The 19,520-nt window shown below is 35.6% G+C and overlaps 1 long non-coding RNA gene across 1 annotated transcript; it reads left to right on the forward strand.

Moving 5' to 3' along the window:
* Window positions 1–1,179: 1,179 nt before the first annotated feature.
* Window positions 1,180–3,784, forward strand: LOC132254487 (uncharacterized). Its single transcript, XR_009466769.1, has 2 exons — window positions 1,180–3,305; window positions 3,451–3,784. It is a non-coding gene; the product is annotated as an uncharacterized LOC132254487 (long non-coding RNA).
* The last annotated feature ends 15,736 nt before the right edge of the window (window positions 3,785–19,520 follow it).

The following is a 19,520-nucleotide window of genomic DNA, read 5'->3' on the forward strand; positions in this document are numbered from 1 at the left end:
ATCTGCCTTATGTGCGGGGTTAGGGTACGAATTGTGCGTGGACCTCCTCCCATCCTTTTCCTCACCCCTGGATGGAAAAGCAAGACTGAACTAGGTCTTCCGTTTTCATTAGGTGGAGTGATTATTTTGCGGCTGTGGCAGCTTCTTGCAGCAACTTGGCCTCATTATTGCCCGACTTGGATGAAAGCTAGCTGTAGGAAATAGAGGGGCCCGCAAAGCATTTGAAATTCAATCCGCCTAGCACTCTCATTTCTGTAAACTTTTTGTTTCCACCTAAATGGCTTACAGTGCATGTATTATACGGTAACTCCCAAACATGAATCAAGAGCATGTGTACCATAAAGTTGGTAAATTGATAGCCTTAACCGTCCTCCGAATTAAAAGGCCATAAAATTTAGCTTAACTGGGATTGCTATTGGAAGATGCAACTCGGGTGGGTTTGGGTTGGGTTTACAATTAACCCAAATCCAATCTGAATTAATAATCATTCAATCCAATTGATCCAATCTAACTTCTAACACAAGATTTTCAATTCGAGCCCAATTCATTCCTATTAGATCTTTTTTAATTTTAATTTTTATAATTTTTAGACTAAAATTTAAATAATAAAATAGCATGTTATTTTGAGATAATAACAAAACCAATCTATTTAACTTTCTAGAAAAATATAATTATATATATATATATTATAAATGTTTTAAAATATTAAAAGAGGTTTGGGTTAGGCTTAACTGTCCACACCCTTGGCCCAGAGCCAATCTTAATTGAGTTCAGGTTTAGAAAATTCAGCCCACGTCCAACCTGGATATTAAAACTAGTCGTTCCCATTTTCCTAAATTTCCGGTTGGGTTTGAGTTGGATGATACCAATCCACCCAAATTGCAGTCGTGGCCCAACCCAGATGCTACCTTGGTTGAAGTACTGGCAAGTAAAAAATGCCATTGCATTTTAAAAAATTGCAAGATATTGAGAACCCCAAGTTAAAATATGTTTGATTTGGTTTTGGCTAAATCAGTTTTACTTTTTAAATTCATTAAGAGGTTTTTGAATGCTTAAATAAATTTATAAAAAATTTTCTTACTTAATAAAAGATCGAATAAAGTTTTATTTTATTTTTAATTTTATGCTCGTATGAATAGAAAAACGAACGCCACTTTATCGTAAATGATTTCTTAAAATGAAAACCACGTGTTAATTTAATAGTTAAAGAGTTTATATAATGTTAATTTATTACAAAATTGACAAATGGTTGTCGTTTACGCTGGAGAACAAGCGGTTATCATTTTCTGCAAAAGGTTCCATATATCCAGAGCAAGGTCTTGCAAAGGCAGGGAAATCTGTTGGCGCACCATTGGCCGCATGGGCAACTGAGATCCCTCCCTTGCCGGCTTCCCCCACTCACACAAGGAAATCAGGTGGTCCATCCACCACCTGATTTTATTTTATTTTCCGGGACAGATGCCCCTGGTTTTTCATCCTTTGTTGTGGGCACCGTTGTTTTTTCTGTTCCTTCATCTTATGGTTTGCTCCAAATTTGGTGATATCTGCATAGAATTCCAAAAGGGTACGAGTTCACCACTTTCTTGTTCTCTTTCTAAGCATCGAAATAAAATAAGAAACAAATTGATGACACGACGGGTGGTACTGTGGTACCGTTCCCTGATTATGAGCCCCTTTCCAAGCGGTTCAAATTAGTGATATGTACACATGATCTGCGTCAATGGATTGACTAAATTCAGATTTCTCTTTTTCAATCGTGTAAAACTTATCCATAGCCAACTTGACCAAAAATATGGATGCAGCTAATACCACTAAAACCATTGGTTGTGCCACTGGTATCACTGGAAACCATGGGTGGGGTTTTGTTCTTTCCCAAACCATTTGCCTCAGCCACTGGTACTCCTCTATATATGTGGTCAATGCTGGGTCTGTCTCAGGCACACTTGCAAACAAGATAATTCAAAGGCATAAACATAACTTTATTAAGAAAGGGAAAGGGAAAGGGTAAGATGAGTTATTTGAGCAGGGTGTGCATGGCAGCTAGTGTAGCTGTTGTGGAAGGCAACATTGATCGTGGTGTTAGGTGGAAGAACTCTGCCTTCCTACATGTTCATGTTAGCCAGCAGAGTATGTTATCTAGTGAGAAGTTGCCGGATTGCCAGACGTCGCCCAGCGCTCTGGAGTTCGGGAGTGGTAATGGGGATGATCAGAGAAGTAAAGAGGTGGACGAAAGCTTTCAGAAAGTGATGTTCTTGAATTGCTGGGGACAGGGCTAGCTTCTGGGAGACCAGAGGAGACTGAACAAAGTGGGAAGCTCACTGGAGGAGACATGCCTGGGGAATTGGCAGCCTAACAAGCTGTGGCTGAATTCTCCTCAAAAGAAAGGCGCTTTAAGGAGAAAGCGGCATTTCTGAACAGAAGGCTGAGGTTGTTGAAGGAGAAATGGCCTATTGTATTAGAGATGAAGAGTTCAAGCCCACAGGGTTGTTCTCTTTATACATTTCATGTAAAGTAACATGATTTTCATGAGTTGGATTAGGAAAAAATTGTAACAATCATGTTTTTAAGTACATAGTCAATCATATGCTCTGTTTTTCAGCCTGATTATCCCCCCATAATCATTTTCTTTACCAGAAGTATGAACCATTAAGACGTCTTCCTCCATTTCATGTGGAAGTCAAACAAAAATTTTGGGTGATCGAAGATATATGATCATGTGAGATAAGATTCTAGCTGTGTTAATGAAATATTTGAAATCATGTCGCTTAACTCTTGCACTATGCATGTGACACACTGAACATTATGATAAACATATTGCGTCGGTTCTTCAGAATCATGGTCCATGAATCTATGGCAATGAACTTACAACAATTCACGAAATTGGGAAAGAATTGAATCTCTCCTACACAGCTCCAATCAGGCATTGAGTTTTTTATTAATCTTTTCTGGCTCCGGCTGTTCTCTCTAGTTTAATTCGCCATATATATAATAATCAAAAACGCGAAATTTGGCTTGGGGAATGGCAGTGGAATTCATTGTTAACAAGGTCGGCATCTGTTTAGAAGTCTGACAACAATGTTTTCTGGATTGTTCACTGGTCTCCAATGGGCCTTTTGCTATAAATAGGAGAGGTTTGGAGGAGGTTGATTGTAGAAGAGAGAAAGATAATTTCCCCTTCCCTAGTAGAAAAAAGAAGAGAAAGAAGATGGCTAAGGCTAACAACATGACAACCATGTTCCTTAACTTGGTTTTAATGCTCTCTTTTCTTCTCATCGTCTCTATGGCTGAAGGCCGATTTCTCCCTGGTAAGTAATGGATTTCATAATTGAGTTTGATTGAAAGGAAGATTGAATTCATTCCCATAAATATCACCTTGAGCTAGGTGCAACACCTTCCAATTTCTGTTATTTTTTGTTAGTTTTTTTTAACATTTAATCATGTCATGAGCAGTATTTGGAAAGGCGAAATCCACTCCACAGTGTGATTCAGTAGTTGGTGTAAGAAGTGGAGACACTTGCTTTGCAATATCACAGATGTCCAACATGACTGCCAAAGCCTTCAGTGCAATCAACCCTAATCTCAACTGTGATGCACTTTTTGTTGGTCAATGGCTTTGTGTTGCAGGGACTGCAAACTAAGTGGAAAAGCTACCTGTCTTTAATGTCAATGAAATAAGTTCATGAATCATGTTCAGTTTTCTTTTTCATGTCTGGCTAGATAACCATCTTGATGTATTGTTCCTGGAATTTCAATTTGATAATAAGAAGCTACTGTCTTTCTCTTACAGTCATGCACAGTTACAAACTTTTCTTTTGCCTTACTTTGCAACATGCCTAAAATGTAAATGATCACAAATAACAATAAAGACGTACGAACAGAGTAGGGAAGAGGAACGCACATTGTAATTTATGAGTGAGGGCAATCCACTGGACTCGATATCCTGGTCTATGTCATGGGCAAACCATTTCCATCTCTGTATGGCAATGTTTATTGAAAACAATGATCAAAAATTAGTTTTTGAGAACCATACTTAAAACCAGTTTCTCCTTGTTTTTAGGAACAAATTTCCATTTGGGAATTCAATTATGAGTGAATAACACTTACCATTATTTTTTCTTTCTTATCGAAGCAACCATAATAGGTTGCTGAACCATAGCAAATTTATATCATTCAGTTATATGAAGAATGAATCATACTCTGTGCTCACAGTTGCAGAAGAATTCTCAAGTAATCACTTCATATTAACTTTAAGATTTCCATAGACAAACCATAGTCCATGCCATTGAGTTGCCAGAAGCTCACAGGGCACTTGTAATATGATGCATCCTAAAAACAGCATAGGAGCCACTGCACTCCCAGATTGAATCCATCAATGAGTGATGAGTCTGATGACCACATCTAAATATTTGTATAACACCATATACTCTCACTTCTAGCATCATGCATGTTGTTTCTCAAGGTCATGGATTAGTCTATGAAGGAAATGACTGTGTTCTTTCACTCGACCAGCTATGAGACTACACAGTTGAAAGAAAACAGAAGAGCATCAAGTAAGTAAGATTTTAATTTCTGAAATACTGACTTGTTTTCACTTGGATCTTTGAATGAGCAGCTAGAAATGTAAACAGACAAGCGATCCCACAATGTGACACAGTTATAGGTGTAGAAAGTGGTGACACTTGCTTTCACATTACACAGAATTTCAATATGACTACTGAGTTCTTTGAGTCAATCAACCCCAATCTCAACTGTGATGAGCTATTTATTGGTCAATGGCTTTGTGTTGCTGGGGCAGCGAATTAAGTTATAAGCTACTTTGGTTTGCAACCAATGAGAAATGGAACAACTTATGGTTGAAATGAAGCAGAGAAGTGATACATGAATAAGCAGATAAACTTTATGCATTTCAATGTGGCATTTCTTTTGGTGAAAGACAATAGCCATTGTTCTGTGTTCTTGGAATTCTAATATATTTGTTTCAAAATAAATTATGCTCTCTCTATCTCTCTCAGTAATATTCGCCATGTGCAATACTGACAAATAATTCATATCTTGTGCTTTATATGTGGAAATTGAAAACATGCTTACAGAAGTAAAAAAGTTAATCATGATAGCATTAAAAAGGGTGTATATAACCATGAAAAGTCTTAATAACATGGTTTCAAATTATGGCCAATAACTGCATCCGTCGTGGACTAATCCGATCATGATCAAAATAAAGGAATACAATTGGGCCTTCATTATTTAGCTCTCTGCTTTCTTCAATTGTCAGCCAATTCCTATTGGAGATCTAATCCTATAGAAGATTAGAAGACAACCCTTTTTTGGGAAATCCAATCCTATCAGAGAGTACAAGATAATCCTATGCGTAAGGGAAAAAAGAAAAGAAAGTGCATTTCTAGCATATCCTTGCTAAAATGGTTTGCCTTGCTTGAGTAGATTGTTGGTGCACTTGGATCGTCTGTGTCCTGCAGGTGGCATATTTCACCTACACATATAGGCCAAATGGTGTTCAGGCTTATCGACCGATGCCCTGACTTAGCATGAGAGACCCTCAGTTTTCATCCTTTCACTTGCTCCGGTCTCATTCAGAGGCTTGCATGCTCCTTAGGAAATTAACCTTTATAAGATGAAGCATCCATGGCCTTGGAAATCAATTTTGGCTTTAAAGTTAGTTGGCCATGAAAACTTGATTCACTTCAACTACACCTTCATTCTGGGGAAGTGGCCTATTGAATTAGAGACAAAGAATTCAAGCCCAGAGGGTTATTCTCTTTGTATATTTCATGAAAAAGTAACATCATTTTAAAAAAATTGCAAGTCATGTTTTTAAGCACAGATTCAATCATATACCATCTTTCTCAGCCTGATTATTATTTTTTTTTTCTTTTTTTTCCTTTTGGCTAGTTCTTATACCAGAAGGATGAACCATTAATATGTCTTCCTCTATTTTATTTGCAAGTCAAACAAAAATTTTGGGTGATTGGAGATATATGATTATTGGCATAAGATTCTAGCTGTGTTAATGAAATATTTGTAATCTTGTCAGTTAACTTTTGGATTATGCATTCGGCACATTGAACATTATAATAAACATATTGCTGCCGTTCTTCAGAATCATGATCCATGACACTAAGGTAATGAACTTACAGTTCATGAAATTGGGAAAGAATTTGGATCTTTCCTACACGGCTCCAATCAGGCATTGAGTTTTTTTATTAATCTTTTCTGGCTCCAGTTATTCTCTCTAGTTTGATTCGCCATTTATATAATAATCAAATATGCGAAATTTGGCTTGGGGAATGACAGTGGAATTCGTTGTTAATAAGGTCGGCATCTGTTTGGAAGTCTGATAACAATGTTTTTTGGATTATTCACTGGTCTCCAATGGGCCTTTTGCTATAAATGGGAGAGGTTTGGAGGAGGTAGATTGTAGAAGAGAGAAAGATCATTTCCACTTTCCTAGAAGAAAAAAGAAAAGAAAGAGATGGCTAAGGGTAACAGCATGACAACCATGTTGCTTAACCTGTTTTTAATGCTCTCTTTTCTACTCATCATCTCTATGGCTGAAGGCCGATTTCTCCCTGGTAAGTAATGGATTGCATAATTGAATTTGATTGATAGGAAGATTGAATTCATTTCCATAAATATCACCATGAGCTAGGTGCAACACCTTCAAATTTCTGTCATTTTTTGTTAGTTTTTTTTAACATTTAATCCTTTTATGAGCAGTATTTGGAAAGGCGAAATCCACTCCACAGTGTGATTCAGTAGTTGGTGTGAGAAGTGGAGACACTTGCTTTGCAATATCACAGATGTCCAACATGACTGCCAAAGCCTTCAGTGCAATCAACCCCAATCTCAACTGTGACGCCCTTTTCATTGGTCAATGGCTTTGTGTTGCAGGAACCGCAAACTAAGTGGCAAAGCTATACCTGTCTTCAATGCCAATGGAATATGTTCATGAATCATGTTTAGTTTGCTTTTTGATGTCTGGCTAAATAGCCATCTTGTTGTATTGTTCTTGGCATTTCAATTTAACAATAAGAAGCTACTGTCTTTCTCTTACAGCCATGTACAATTACAAGCTTTTCTTCTGCCTAAATTTGAAGCATACATAAAATACTTAATGGATCACAATGAACAATGAACATGTAATTTATGAGTGAGGGCAATCCACTGGATTTGGTATTCTGGCCTATATCATGGGCAAAGATTTCTGAAAACATAAGGTTCTGTATGAAAATATTTTTGAAAACAATTATCAAAAATTAGTTTTTGAGAACCATACTCAAAAATAGTTCCTCATTGTTTTTAGGAACAATTTTTTTTTTTTTGGAAACTCAAATCTGAAAAGTGGATTTGTTCTCCATGTTTCAAGGTAAGAAGAGGTGAAAAATACCTGCAATTTGTTTATCCTTTGATTCCCTTCTCTCTCAAAGCAGTTTACAAAAAACAAGTGAAGACGCTTGAAATTTTTTCTAAAAAATCCTGCTATTTTGATCTCAAATTCTCAAAAAGTTGGTTTTCATTAAAGGTTTTATCAAATTTAGACCAAGTATATATTTGTTCTTAAAGAAAACAGAAGAGCATTAACTAGGAACTGAGCTTTTTTTGGTGAAATACCGACTTCTTTTCACCTTGATCTTTGAATGAGCAGCTATAAATACAAAAATATAATCAATCGCACATTGCGACACGGTTATAGGTGTAGAAAGCGATCACACTTGCTTTGAGATTACACAGAAATTGAGTTCTTTGAGGCAATCAACCCCAATATCAATTATGATGCATTGTTTATTGGCCAATGGCTTCTTGTTGCTGGGACAGCCAATTAAGTTACGAGCAACTTTGGGTTTCAAGCAATGAGAAATGGAACAGCTTGTGGTTGAAGAAGCAGAGAACTAATACATGAATGTGCAGATGAACTTTATGTATTTCAACATAAGATAAGACAACAGCCATTATTTCATGTTCTTAGAATTTTAATACGGTAGTTTCAAAATAAATTATATCTCTCTCTTTGTTGGACCATGAGACACATTTCTGAGTTAGCATGAGAGACCCTCAGTTTTAATCTTTTCACTTACTATGGTTGCATTCAGACGCTTGCATGCTCTTTAGGAAATTAAATTTTATAAGATGAAGCATCCAGGGGCTTTGAAATCAAATTTGGCTTTAAAGTTGGTTGGCAATGAAAACTTGATTCATTTTAACTTCACCTTCATTTTGGAGTTAGTTTTCAGTGTCTATCCCACCATAAAGTCAGTCATGTGTACAGTTGATACTTCACTTTTAAGAAGTATGTTCTTCCACAAATTTCATGGGGTGTGTGGTTTTCAACTCTTTGTTGCCTCACTTCTTTGTTATATTGAACTGGTTAAGAGTTCTTTAACTCTTGCCTCACTAATCCTTAGCAATCAGATTTCTTTTCAAACCATCAACTGATCACATACTCAACTTGCTAATCATTCCAATGATGCCTCAACTTGCCTGCACAAAAATATTCCAATAATTTGTCTTAGTTTTGTCCGCCATATCTTCCATATATGAATTGCAGAAGCAAACATGAACGTCCCAAACAATGAGAATCACGACAGAATGCATAGAAAAGCCGGCAACTATCTATAACTCAGATACAACTGTCTCCTGCAGGCTCGTTTGTTGGTCTCTTCCAGGGGTATTTTCCTATAAATAGGAGGGGTTCTAAACATCCATATCTCAGAAAAGAAACAGTTTCCACTTTTGAGTCAAAAGGAAAATTAAAAAAGGAGAGAATATGGCCAAGGCAAACAACAAGTCTCTTAACTTGATTTTTATGCTCTCTCTTCTCATCTTGGTTTCCATAGCTGAAAGCAGATTCCTCGGTGGTAAGTCTTACATGCTTAGTCTCTCATGGAAAGAATTGAACTCTTTTCCATCATTTTTGTCATACAAACAGTCAACACAACTTTTTGTAGTTCAACACCAGTAGTTTCTATTATTCATCTTAATTCGGTTGTGTAAAGAAAACGGAAGATCAGTATTCATCATGTTTTATAAAACAATGACATCTTTTCCTATTGATCTTTGAATGTGCAATTGGGACCACAGCCAAAAAAGCAACCCCAGAATGTGACGCGGTCGTGGGTGTGGAAAGCGGAGACACTTGCTTTGACATTGCAGACAAGTTCCAACTGACTACTGAGTTCTTCGACTCCATCAACCCCAATCTCAACTGTGATGCTCTCTTTGTAGGCCAATGGGTTTGTGTTGATGGGACTGTCAACTAGGTTGTGAACTACTTCTATCTACGTCTGGAAGAAATAAAGAATGAAGCGGAGAAATCAATTAATGAATAAGGAGATGAACTTCATTTAGTTATCTAAATGTAACGTTTTATTTCAACAGTGGCTATTGGTTTGATCTGTCAATTAGCCATTACTATTGTGCTCTTAGCATTTTAATTTATTAAGTTTGAAATAAAATAATATTCTCTCTTCAAGGTCAAGGACAAGAATTAATATTCCCCATGATGGTTTTATTTTTCATTTCTTTATTTTTATACTGAAAAATCATGTCTACCAGGTCTAGCATATTGGGCAAAGCGTGGAGCCCGAAAAGAGATTAATGCACCTGAACAAAGGATTATTTAGCTCTATGTTTTATCATCTCTGTTGTATTGGCCCAAAAGCCCAACCTTATCACCACTGTCAGAGAGTACAAGGCAACCCCATACTTGTAGGAGTACATCTTGATAGAACAAAAATGCACAACAGCATTCTGCAAATTCCAAAATGCAAAATTTTTAGTGTCTTGAAGCATAACAAAGGTGGAAACCTGATCATCCTTCTGCTTCTCAATCTAATATTTGAATTCATGGATGGTTGTATCTGGTAAGTGTTTTCAACTACTAGTATTTCAGAGTGCTCAACATATATATTATATACTTTGAAGGATGCTTTCTACATAAAAATCTATATGTAGGAGTAAAAACAAAAAATCAATGAAACAGATTCAAATCAAAGCTAAACTGGACTCCTTTATTTAGCTACTTGGAATTAATGGCGTTCCTTGTACTTTCAAACACATCATCTTTGACCTCGTCTGAGTACATGGATGGCCCAATTGGGTCCTCTTGATTCTCCATGTGAGGCAGGGTTCAAAGTATCGGTTGAGTTTGGCATGACTCGGCCGAGTTGTATCCGCTTCGACACCTGCCGTGACAAGACTGATACTAGACACAGTATAATGCACGAACTCAACTGGGAATCGATTAGACTCGGCTGACTCATATGAGTTTTTGAGTTAACTCGGTTGACTCGGTAAGGTTATTGACAATTTTCAAAATTTTCATAAAATTTAAAAAAAAAATTGCCCTTTCAAAAGCAAACACATATTCTGAAATTTTAAACCATCAATGAGAAGATAAAAAAAGACGAAAAAAAAAAAACCAAAATCGTGACCCGAAAATAAGCGGAGAAACCATTGAAGGATGAGGTCATGATTTAGGATTTACTTACATGATTTTCCTCAAAATCGAGCATTATCGGAGGGTGGAGCTTTGGTGTCGGCAATGGTGACTCGTCAAGTGGACTGAATCTTTCATTGGTGATATCGACAAGACAACCTCTTCATAGTCAGATTGCTCCCTCTCCCATGTTGGGTATTGCACGATTGCAAATTTGCGATTACAAGTGGTGTCATCTGTTGTGGGTGTTGGCAGCATGGTGGGGTACGAGGGTGGGAGATTGGGAGCTCTGGGTCTTGACAGCAATGGTGGCGAGGGTGGGAAATTGGGAACTCAAATTAGTAAAGTAAAAAACTGCATTTTATATGGATTTACATAGAGAATTGAGTCCCAATTTACATGGAAAATATCTTCCATATAAACACTTTAATATGATTTAATAATAACATATTAGGAGAATTGAGTACCCGATTTGCTAAAGTAAAATGATATGAAAGGTATATGTGAGGTTTAACGATAAATTAAAGTGTTTATATGGTAAAGTGAGAATAAAATCCTCAAATTTTAATATTATCATAAATAATTTTGAGCTAAATGTGAAAAAAATTGTTTTATTAAAATTTTCAGCTTATTTAATTATATTTATTTTATTTTTTAATTTATATAATATTTTTATAATTTTTTGAAAATTTTAATTATCTTATTTTACGTATCGCTCGATATTGAACCGAGACACTGATACCGATATGCCTCGTAACCTTTCGAGTCAATGATTGATACTGTGACTTTGAATGTGAAGGGCATAAAATAAAAGCCTGGTTTTCAGTCTTATACAGCCTACAAGCCCATAAGAATTATACCATAGATCAATCCTTAGCTTTCATGGTTTCCACTTACTGCTGCTGAAGTGCAAGTATAATGTAAAAGAAAAGAGTAAAACCACCTTAAAAACTAGTTACAGTATAGAAAACAAGAGAAAATGTGGCATGGTCAGAAAGTGCAATTCTTCAATTAAGGAGACATGGGATAAGACTTACACATTGGCTCTTGCAATTTGGATGAATTGGTGGAGATGTCATACATTATTGTAGTATTAGATTAACCTTCATTTTGAGTTGGTTTGAAAATTTGCAATATTAATTTACTTTGTTAATGTGGAGGGGGGAGGCTTCCACTCTAAATGCCCCACTTCTCTTTTATATTAGACTAGTTTCGGATAATTCAACTCTTGATTCACCAATCCTTAATTAACCTTCAGATTTTTTTTCAAAATCAATCGCCCAAGGCATAAACCTGCCACAGTACAAAACCATTCCAATAATTTGTCCTAGTGTTATTTGCCTTATCTTCCATACGGAAATTCTTATGCAAACATAAGAAGTCTCACTAAGTGAGAATTACGTTGCATAGAAAAACCGGCTTCTGTCTAAACTCAGATACAACTGTTTCCTGCCGGTTCATCTGTTGGTCTCTTCCGTGGGCTTTTTGCTATAAATATGAGTGGTTTAAGACAGCCGTATCTCGGAAAAGAAAGAGTTCCCACTTTTGAGGCAAAAGAAAGTTAAAAATACAACATGGCTGAGGCAAACAATAAGTCTCTTAACTTGATTTTTATGCTCTCTCTTCTCATCTTGGTTTCCATGGCCGAAAGCAGATTCCTTGGTGGTAAGTCTTACATCACTGCTTAGACTCTCATGGAAAGAATTGAACTCTTTCTCATCCTTTTTGTTACGCTAACAGTCTACACAACTTTTTGTAGTGCAACGCCAATCAGGGTTCAAAATCTCGGTGATACCGGTACGACTCGGCCGAGTCGTATCCGCCTCGACCATGGCCGGTACCGGACCGATACCCGAGTTGGATATTTTGTCGAACAAAGTCGATTGAATTGAAAGAGTGAATCCCATGAAAACGTTGAGACAACTCCAAGATCATGTTGAGACTAAACTATTTGGGTTATTGGTAATGGAAAAAAAGGTAATATTGGAGTAGAAATGGTGGAGAAGATGAGAGAATCAAAACCCATAAAAATGAAAAATACAGATTACAGAGATGGACTGCATCTTGTAGTTGCCGGTCTGATCCCCCAAGTTCTTGCCGGAGATGGAACTAAGCGACATGAGGAGGCAGAGTCGCCGGACTCCAGCACGTCTGTTATCACAGAGAACAACGGTGAGGTGGCCGATGGAAGTGGGAGAAGAGAGAAAGTGGGCCTGCGGAGGAGCTGGTTGTGGGGAGAAATGGATGTTTGACCGGTCAATGGTGGTTATGAGTATTTAACAAGATGTGGATTTGGGTTTTTTATTTTTTTTTATTTTTATTTTTATAAATAGGTGAGGATTTAGGTTTTAAATAATATGTATTTTTTTTAAGTAGATAATGAGTATTTGGTGGGAATTTGAGTTTTAAATAATTTGATGAAAATTATAATGATAAAAAATTAATAATGAATATTAGACTTATATCAAATAAATTGGAAATGAATATTTATATAAAAATTAAAATTAATGAATATAATTTATAAGAAAAATTATATTTATTTTTTTAAAGATGAATCATGGTTTTATTTTTTTAATAGTTAAAAATATATTTTTTTTAAAATTCAAAATATTTAATTTAAACAATTTTTTATTAAAAAAAATTACTTTTTATTATTTTCATCTTCAACAAGAAACATTTATTATCAAATGATTAAATTAAAATATTTTTAGAGATTTTTAATATTATTTTAAATCATCCCAAAAGTATGCTTTTATTATAATTTGAATAATTTTAATATAATAGAAGTTTATTTTATTAATTTTTCACTCTACTTATTTGTATTTAATTTTTTAAATAATTTTCATAAATTTTTAAAATTATTTTAAGCTCTTAAATTAGAATTTTTTGTGTATCACCCGATACCGATCTGAGATACCGAGACAGATGTGCCTCAAGACCTCCCGAGTCAATGACCGATACCGCGACTTTGAACTATAACGCCAATAGTTTCCATTATTCATCTTAATTCAGTTGTACGGGGAAAATAGAAGATCAGTTTTGAGCATGCTTTATAAAACACTGTCATCTTTTCTTATTGATCTTTGAATATGCAGTTGCGACCACAGCCAAAGCAACCCCAGAATGTGACACAGTCGTAGGTGTGGAAAGCGGAGACACTTGCTTTGACATTGCAGACAAGTTCCAACTGACTACTGAGTTCTTCGACTCCATCAACCCAAATCTCAACTGTGATGCCCTCTTTGTAGGCCAATGGGTTTGTGTTGATGGGACTGCCAACTAATTTATGAACTACTTCTGTCGAGGTCTGGAAGATATAAAGAATGAAGCAGAAAATCAATTATTGAATAAGGAGATGAACTTCATTTAGTTATCTAAATGTAGCGTTTCATTTCAACAGTGGCTATTGGTTTGATCTGTCTATTAACCACTGCTATTGTGCTCTTAGCATTTTAATTTATTAAGCTTGAAATAGAATATCATTCTCTCTTCAAAGTCAATGACAAGAATTAATATTCACCACGTTAGTTTAATTTTTTTATTTCTTTATTTTAATAGGTATAAACTTAAACAATTATAAAGGAGTAGTTGATCAATGCACAAAAAATCGATGGAGCCATCAAAAATCATGACTGCCGGATCTGGCATAATGGGCTAAGAGTGGAGCTGAAAAGAGATTAATGCACCTAAACAAAGGATTATTTGGCTCTTGTTCTATCATCTCTGTTGTATTAGCCCCAAATCCCAATCTTATTTATCACTGTCAGAGAGTACAAGACAACCCCATACATGAAGGAGGAGTGCATCATCATACTGTTAAGAACAAAAATGCACATAAGCATTCGGCAAACTCAACAAAGCAAAATTTCTAGTGTTTCTTGAAGCATATAAAGTGGAAACCTGATAATCCGCCTGCTTAACAATCTAATATTTGAATTCATGGATGGTGTAACTGGTAAGTGTTTTCTTCTACTAATATTTTATAGTGCTCAACATATATATTATATACTTTCAAACTAGACTCCTTTCTTTAGCTACTTGGAATTAATGGTGTTCCATGCGACTTTCAAACACATCGTCTTTGACCTCATCTGAGTACATGGATGGCCCAATTGGGTCCTCTCAATTGTCCAAGTGAGGTACATAAAATAGAAGCCTGGTTTTCTGACTTTTACAACCCACAAGCCCTTGATGACCATACCATCTTTCTTGGTGTGCTAGCAAACTTCCTGAGTTACAGTCAGATCCTTAGCTTTCATGGTTTCCACTTGCTGCTGCTGAAGTGCATGTCCAATGTAAAAGAAAAGAGTAAAACCACCGTAAAAACTAGTTGCAGCATAGAAAACTTGAGAAAATGTGGCATGGTCAGAAAGAGCAATTCTGTAATTAAAGAGACATGGGATAAGACTTATACATTGGCTCTTGCAATTTGGATGAACTGGTGGAAGAGTAACATGACGTGGAACTTTAGTGAGGAGAAAGATGCCATACATGATTGTAATATATATTAAATTAACCTTCATTTTGAGTTGGTCTGAAAATTTGCAATATTAATTTACTTTGTTAATGTGGAGAGGGTGAGGCTTTCACTCTAAATTGCCTCACTTCTCTTTTATGCTAGACTAGTTTCGGATAATTCAACTCTCGCTTCACCAATCCTTAACCATCAGATTTCTTTTCAAAATCATTCACCGAAGGCACAAACATGCCACACAAAACCATTCCGATAATTTGTCATAGTGTTGTTCGCCTGGTCTTCCATATGGAAATTGCTTATGCAAACATAAGAAGTCTCACTAAGTGAGAATTACGATGAATAGAAAAGCCGACTTCTGTCTATAACTCAGATGCAACTATTTCCTGCAGGTTCATTTGTTTGTCTCTTCCGTGGGCTTTTTACTATAAATATGAGTGGTTTAAGGCAGCCATATCTCAGAAAAGAAAGAGTTCCCACTTTTCAGGCAAAAGAAAGTTAAAATACAACATGGCTAAGGCAAACAGCAAGTCTCTTAACTTAATTTTTATGCTCTCTCTTCTCATCTTGGTTTCCATGGCTGAAAGCAGATTCCTCGGTTGTAAGTCTTACATCACTGCTTAGACTCTCATGGAAAGAATTGAACTCTTTCCCATTATTATTGTTACACTGACAGTCTACACTACTTTTTGTAGTGCAATACCAGTAGTTTCTATTATTCATCTTAATTCAGTTGTGTAAATAAAACAGAAAAAATCAGTATTCAGCATGTTTTATAAAACACTGACATCTTTTCCTATTGATCTTTGAATGTACAATTGGGACCGCAGCCAAAAAAGCAAACCCACAATGTGACACAGTCGTAGGTGTGGAAAGTGGAGACACTTGCTTTGACATTGCAGAGAAATTCCAACTATACTGAGTTCTTCGACTCTATCAACCCCAATCTCAACTGTGATACCCTCTTTGTAGGCCAATGGGTTTGTGTCGATGGGACTGTCAACTAGGTTGTGAACTACTTCTATCCACGTCTGGAAGAAATAAAGAATGAAGCAGAGAATCAATTATTGAATAAGGAGATGAACTTCATTTAGTTATCTAAATGTAGTATTTCATTTCACCAGTGGTTATTGGATTGATAGGTCAATTAGCCGCTGTTATATATTAAGTTCAATCATGTTGATCATGTTGAAAATGCTTCCAAGCATTAGGAAACATTCTTAGCTTTGTCAAAATCACTCCCAAATAATTAATATTCGCCGTGTTGATCATATTTTTGAGTTCTAGTTTTCCATAGGCATAAGTTTAAATAAGCATAATGGAGCAATAGATTAATTAATCACATCAGCATAAAAAGAAGATGGAACCATCAGGAATCAGGGATACAAGTCTAGCATTATGGCCAAGATTGGAGCTGATAATAGATGCACATAATCAATGGATATTTCATCATTTAGCTCTATGCTCTATCTTCTCTCTTGTGTTAGCCCAAGAGCAAAATCTCGGAGAGTACAAGTTCATCATTCATACCCTTGTTAAAACAAAAATGCATGACAGCAATTTTTTAAGTTCAAGCTGGATATCCAATTGTACACCCTCAAATGCCTAAGCTAATAGAAGGTAGAGAGGAAGCTTGCGCTTCCATCGGTATGACACCAATATCTTTTTCTTACAAAGACATTCACAATTTCTTAATGCATCTTAAAGCATAGTTATAAAGGTAAAAGCTGGAATTTTAGAATAATCAGTTTCGCTTACCAGTTTAATATTTGAATTCGTGCATGGTTGAGTTGTAACTGGTAAGTACTGGATGTTTTCAAGTACTACAAATGCTTGAGAGAATTGAACGTATATATATATTATGCGCCTTAAAGGATGTTTTCTAGCAGAGACATGTACCCATGAAGCCCAAGAGTGAATAAGAAACAAACATGGATGAAACGGATTCAAATTACAGGTAAAACAGACTCATTTCTTGTAGCTGCTTGGAACTGATTAACCCTGTCATCTCAATGAACATCCAAGCAAGATAGTTTGCTTTTGATTTCAAAATCAAATTAGTTTATTTATTTATTCACCCTCCATTCTCACGTTGGTTAATTGTGGGTGTTATTTTCTCAGGTCAAGTGCAAAGACATAATTCTCTTTTAGGAATGATGTTCTTGCACAAATTTTATAGGGTGTGAAAACTATAGATGTACCATATCTTCAGTTGGGACCAAAATCCATGTGATTTGGCAAACAAGTAATCCCTCCATCTGAAATAAAATGTAATCACATGTAGATTAAAGTGGGATAACTTTTAACTTCTATGCCATGGAGAGTAATAGATCTTGTTAATTGGGGTGGCTTTCAGTCTAAACTGCCTCGTTCCTTGTTTATATCACACTGGAAAAGAATTATTTAACTCTTGCATTCACCAATCCTTAGCAATCAGATTCCATTTCGAAACCATTCACCCTCACGACTCAACTTGTTCAAACAAATAACATTCGAATATTTCACCCTAGTGTAGTCCGCCTTTTTATATTCCATACCACAATTTGCATAAGTAAACACAAAAAATTTAATCCCAATGAATGAGAATCACGATAGGAATGCATAGAAAAGCCGGCCTCTATCTATAACTCAAATACAACTGTTTACTGCAGGCTCGTTTCTTGGTCTTTTCCATGGGCATTTTTACTATAAATATGAGGGCCGGGGTTTACCACAGCCACATCTCATAAAAAGAAAGAGAGGAAGAAAGAAAGAAAGAGATACAACATGGCCAAGGCAAACAACAGGTCTCTTAACTTGGTTTTGATGCTCTCTCTTCTCATCTTGGTTTCCATGGTCGAAAGCAGTTTCCTCGGTGGTAAGTCTTACATCACTACTTAGACTCTAAAGGAAAGAATTGAACTCTTCTCTTTCCATCCATCATTATGGCTACACTAACAGTCTACACAACTTTTTGTAGCGCAACACATTCTATTATTCCTCTTAATTCAGTTGTATTGAAAAAAACAGGAAAGTATTGAACATGTTGTATACAACTCTGACATCTTTCCTATTAATCCTTGAATGTGCAATTGGGACTGCAGCCAAAAAAGCAACCCCACAATGTGACACAGTCGTAGGTGTCGAAAGCGGAGACACTTGCTTGGACATTGCAGAAAAGTTCCAACTGAGTACTGAGTTCTTCGACTCCATCAACCCCAATCTCAACTGCGATGCCCTCTTTGTAGGCCAATGGGTTTGTGTTGATGGGACTGCCAACTAAGTTATCAACTACTTCTATCAACGTCCGAAAGAAATCATGAATGCAGTAGATAAATTAGTGAATAAGGAGACGTACTTCATTTATCTAAATGCATGTAATATTTCTTTTCAACACTGGCTATTGGTTTGATCCGTCAATGCCTGTGTTACTGTGCTCTTAGAATTTTAATTTATCAGGTGCAAAATAAACTATTATTCTCTTTTCAAAGTCAAGGGACAAGAATAAATTAATATTGCCCAATTTTGTAATTACTCTTTCTATGCATGAATCCAAAGCAAGCATAAAGTTGCAGTAGATAAATCATACTACAATACACAGAAGGATGAAACCATTAGAAATATTTACGTTGTTGCACCAATGAAATTTGTATCTGGAGGCTACCAAATCTTGAGAAATTAACTAATAACACCACTATACAGTTGGGAGCACAATCAGTCATGCAATTAAGCAAACATGTTATTACTGTATATGAGATGTGTCTCATGTAATGATGCATGTGGTCATAATCTAGTAGGCTTTGTTAACATGGAGGCAAAATATATTGGGCTAATTTGGACATATTGGGTTCACTTTCTGATTAATTCAACTTTAACCTAAATTAAGAAATATTCCACCGGATAAATTTGGACAGATTATTGTTTGGGTTCAAATCGGATTGGATTGAATTGAACAAGGCTAAAATATTTTTGTTTTAAAATTTTCTATATACTTACATTAAAATATAGTAAATAAGACAACATTTCAAGATATAATACAAAGGTAAAAATCAATTTATTTATTTTAAGTAAAATAAAATAGTGATTAATATAATTACAATTTGATTTTTTTCAAAAAAAATTAAAAAACAAATGAAAGGAATATTATTTTAGAGAATAAAATTATAAATACTATCTAAAATTATTAAATAGCATTTGGATTAGGTTCAAGTTACATGAAATTTGGCTTCTGTTGAACCTAAATTGAGTTTGGGTTCATATTGAAAAGATTCCATTCAAGCCTAAATTAAATATTAAAATTATTATTCAAGTTCAAGCAAGGATGAATTTACATTATTTCGAGCCAACCCACAAAAGTTGGAAAATGGCCGTACTTCTTTCACTGTAAATTGCCCTACCTCATTTTATGTTAAACTGATTTAAAATTATTAAACTCTTGCCTTGGTAGTCCTTAACATTCAGCTTCTTTCCAAAACTTTCACCCAATGCAAACTCAACTTAACCTTGTGATATTAAAACGCTCAAATGATTAGACTTCATTGACACTCAAAAAATAATTCAAGTTTTATACAACCTAAATTGAAATGATCAAAGGTAATAATTATACATCATTAAAGG

Source organism: Vitis vinifera, chromosome 10 (assembly GCF_030704535.1).
Source record: "Vitis vinifera cultivar Pinot Noir 40024 chromosome 10, ASM3070453v1".
NCBI lineage: Eukaryota > Viridiplantae > Streptophyta > Magnoliopsida > Vitales > Vitaceae > Vitis > Vitis vinifera.